The 4,124-nt window shown below is 35.9% G+C and overlaps 2 long non-coding RNA genes across 2 annotated transcripts in view; one reads left to right on the top strand and one right to left on the bottom strand.

Annotated features, from left to right (window-relative positions):
• The first annotated feature begins 456 nt into the window (after positions 1-456).
• The window catches only part of LOC105513388, a 30,412-nt gene continuing 26,744 nt past the window's right edge, over positions 457-4,124 (top strand). The window contains exons 1-2 of the long non-coding RNA XR_001002014.1: positions 457-561; positions 3,544-3,607. This is a non-coding gene — a long non-coding RNA (uncharacterized LOC105513388). The remainder of the gene's footprint in view (positions 562-3,543; positions 3,608-4,124) is intronic.
• Positions 2,888-4,124, bottom strand: part of LOC105513387 — a 26,897-nt gene continuing 25,660 nt past the window's right edge. Inside the window, exon 2 of the long non-coding RNA XR_001002013.1 lies at positions 2,888-3,314. This is a non-coding gene — a long non-coding RNA (uncharacterized LOC105513387). The remainder of the gene's footprint in view (positions 3,315-4,124) is intronic.

The raw sequence follows: 4,124 nt of genomic DNA, 5'->3' as shown, positions 1-4,124 counted from the left end.
TGAAGCACTATTTTTCCAAAAACTGACAAAACTGGATGGCAAGATAAGGGATTAGCTTAATTCTTCCCATTAGCTATTGAGATCCTTCTTCTTTTGCCTTTTTCTTCTTTTTTTGTTCTATAGTGCTGACATCCTTATAATGGTAGCAAATACAGAATACAAAAGGGAGGCTTTGGAAATCATCAATATTACCACATTGATTTATTCAAAAGAGACAGGTTGGTACACTGGTCTTGCATTACTGTGTGACATGCTAGAGTTTGCCATCCACTGTATACTGTCATCTAAATGTTTGAGTTCCCCCCAAATTCTTATGTTGAAACCTAATCCTCAATACAATAGTATTGAGAGGTAGGGCCTTTAAGAGGTGATTAGGTCATAAGGGCAGAGACCTCATGAATGGGATTAGCACCCTCATAAAAGAGGCCAAAAGAAGTTTGTTTGCCCCTTCCTTCATGTGAGGACCCACCTAGAAGTCATCATTTATGAAGCAGAAAGCAGGCCCTCAGCAGACATGAAATCTCCTGGTGCTTTGATTTGGACTTCCCAGCCTCTAGAACTGTGAGAAATAAATTTCTACTGTTTATATTTTTGATAGCAGCTCAAATGGACTAAAACACTGTAACCCTGGGGTCTTAGCATTAGGACCCATTAAACAGGTTTCCTCCTGGAGAAGAAATAGCAGAACATCCTAGAACATCAAAAGTGCCTATCCTGTTGGTAGGGCCACGGCTATGTGGCAACATAAAGGCCAAATGATAGAGGGTATTTAAGGTCTCCTACTGAGGTCTAATCAAATGATGTTTTTCCCACTATTTGAAAACTTGGGAAAAACTTGTTTTCATGTTGAGGTAAAAGGAGATCTTTCCTAGGGTAATTTGAGGGTGAATTGAAGACTGGCATAGCTAGGTGTTCACATAATAATTTTATTCAGGAGAGTGTAATTTAACAAATAAAAAAGCATAGAAATATTTACATAGCTGAGATTAAGCTTTAATCAATTAAACATTTTAATTATTTGGGGCAAATAACTAACATTTCACTATCAAATGAATCTGTTTTGAAGTACCATTGAAAGTTGTGCTGATGCCAATAAACAGTCTTTTTGTTTTTCTTTTTGCCTCAGTGGTGCATGTCACTTTCCTGCAAGGCAACTAGTTTGCAGATATGGTCAGACGGAAAATTACTGAACAACAAAATGAAAAGGGGGCATAAGTCAGCCAGCTCTCTCAATCCTAGGAAAGGAAACTTCCCTCCTGCTTATGAAAGAGGACGATTGTGCTCAGTACCACTTAACCAGTGCCAACAATCTGGTAAGCTCTCAATTCAGTGCTACACCAGGGCTACAGAAAGGTGACCTGGAGTTTGGGGCCGAGGTCAGGGAAAGGTCACAGCCTGAAAAATGAAACTAGTCAAAAGAAAAGAATCCTAGGAATGGGTGAGGTTACTCATCCACCAAAGTAACCCAATCTAAAAGATGGCATTTTTTTTTTTTTCTGATAGTTTAGTGGTCAGGGAAAAAATAAAAGAGAAAGAAAAGGATTTGTTAAAAAAAAAATATTCAAAATTCTAAGCCTTTTAAATAATCCTGCTGGCCCTTGCAAGCTTGTCCTAGCATGCTTTGAAGTGTGGCCATAAGAATCAGCATTTTGTCACTAAAATGCCTACAGACTTTCTTTATTTTTTTACTTCTGCTTTTTAGGTTCATCAATTCCCCTCTCCCCTCACTGGTTATCCTCTCCATCACCACCACTACAATTTCAAAACTAAAAATCAGATGTTAGGTATGAAGACACCATTACCCTGTTGTTTGAAACGTGCTCTGAACTAGCTGGTTGACTTTCCCCTCCTCAGCATCTTCTTGGTGCCTTTCTATAAAGGCAGCATATCCAACACATGCCAGTATGTGGACCTTAGTTGGTCATGGTACGCCAGGAGTGCCTGTTTTAAATAACCCCTTTTAAGGTTAAAGGAACTTTAATTCTTGGCATATTTATTTGCCCTTTCATAGCTTTCATCTTTGAGATGTAGATGAGTGCTTACAGGGTGCCTGGAATGGAAAGAGGTTATAGGATGATGGAGCATGGGCTCAGGGTTGCATATCTTCAGGCTTCACCACCTCAAAACAAAACAAAACAAAAAAATCCATGACATTTCTTTTCCTGGATGGCAAAATGAAAACATCTCATTAATAAATCCACAAATAAAATGATATCACTTTAAAGATGTGAAAAAACTAGGTGTACTTTGAAAAAGTACATTTTAAATAGGTAGCCAGAAGTAGATATGTGCAAATGAAATGTTTACTATTCATCTGATTTCTTTTTCTAAGAAACACAAAAACCATGAAGTTTTTTCAATTCAGTTTTTCAGAATTCAATTAACTCTCTTCAGTGTGTAGAAGGATGTAGAAGGAGTTTCAACTTCCTTTTGTTTTATATTTGTTGTCAAGAATTCATACAAGAAAGTCAATTTTATACAAAATAATTTTACAAAATTACTTTTAAGATAGTCAGTTTCCATACATCAACTTCAGTAGGTCATATAATATGTCTTTTAATATGAACTCCTTAGCTTTATTAGTGCATTAAAAATTATTTATCTTGCAAAACAATAAATTAAAAACAGAATTAGAATGTCTTTGCTTTATGTAGCCACAGTATTAAGTTAAAATAGTATAATGCATGTTATACAAAGAGAAATGTAAATGGGGCCTAAAAGAACATTTTTAAGTCAGTTTCACATTAAGCATTGAATAGAAAAGTTGACTTATCTTAAGTAAAGCAAGTCACTACATCACTCTGCTACAGCAAATGTTTCTTTGTAAATGAGGATGAACTGACAATGCTTGAAAGTATAGTTCATCAGAATCACAAGAAACCAAATATTATGAATGTGTAAAATTCCATGTTTATTTAATATCAGTTACACAGCCAGTTTATTGAAACCAGTCTTTGTAAAGACAAATAACATGTCTGATGAACATAAGCAGTATCATACAGTTGAAATTCACCCTGTATTTTCACCTGAATAAAGATGTCATTATGCAAGAATTTCAACAATAAAGACCTTGCCTTGAATTGGCATGGCATCTCTCAGAGCTTCAAGGCAGCACAGTCTTCTATCCAACTCCAGAGAGATTATCAGCTCTGCATCAGGGAACTTCAGTGATTAGCTTGTCCACACTTAGCTACCATGGAACCTTCCTCCAGTATCTGCATTGGCCTCCAATGCAGTGGTCATGCATGGTCCTCCATGGTCAGTGACATGGGGACCTTCTCAGAGGACATATCCAGAACTCAAGCTGGGTATTCCTAGGACAAAAAATATGCAGATAATGTAAAAAGGCTCATTCCAGTCACAGAGAAGTATGAGTGTTACACTGCTTAATAATGATACCAACAAATATTAATTTTATTGTTATAGTTGCCCATATATATTAAAGTTTACTATGTGCCAGGCATAGTGTTAAGCACTTTACATTCACTAGCTCATAAAATTGACATAAGAACCCTATAACTATTAAAATGATCTCTGTTCCAGAGGCCAAGAAACTTGAAAAAGTGATAGAAGCAGGGTACGGTTTGCATCATCAAACACAGCTCAGGTAAGACTAGTAGCTTCCTTCACCCAACATTGTAATGAACTAATAGTTTCTTCAAAGCCACTCACACATTTTTTTCTGCCTTGCGTTTCTCTTTCTTTCAAATTAGTTTTTAAATTGATATATAAAATGTTATATATTTACTGTGTACATCATGATGTTTGGAAGTATATATACATTGTGGAATAGTTAAACTTAGCTAATTAACAAATTTATTACCTCATGTAGTTACCATTTTTGTGGTGAGAACACTTAAAATCTACTCTCTTAGAATTTTCCAAGATACAATCTATCATCATTAACTATAGTTACCATGCTGTACAATAGACCTCTGGAATTTATTCCTCCTATCTAACTATAAATACGTATCCTTTAACTAACAACTTCCCACTACCCTCAACCTCCTAACCACTCATCCTCCGGTAACTATCATTATACTCTTTACATCTTTTCCTTCTTTTCTTTCTTTCTTTTCTTTTCTTTTTTCTTTCCTTCCTTCCTTCCTTCCTTCCTTCCTTCC

The sequence above is a fragment of the Colobus angolensis genome, unplaced genomic scaffold, assembly GCF_000951035.1.
Source record: "Colobus angolensis palliatus isolate OR3802 unplaced genomic scaffold, Cang.pa_1.0 Scaffold23, whole genome shotgun sequence".
Lineage (NCBI taxonomy): Eukaryota > Metazoa > Chordata > Mammalia > Primates > Cercopithecidae > Colobus > Colobus angolensis.
Note: the sequence above shows the minus strand (reverse complement) of the source record. Positions and strands in the feature narration are given on the sequence as shown.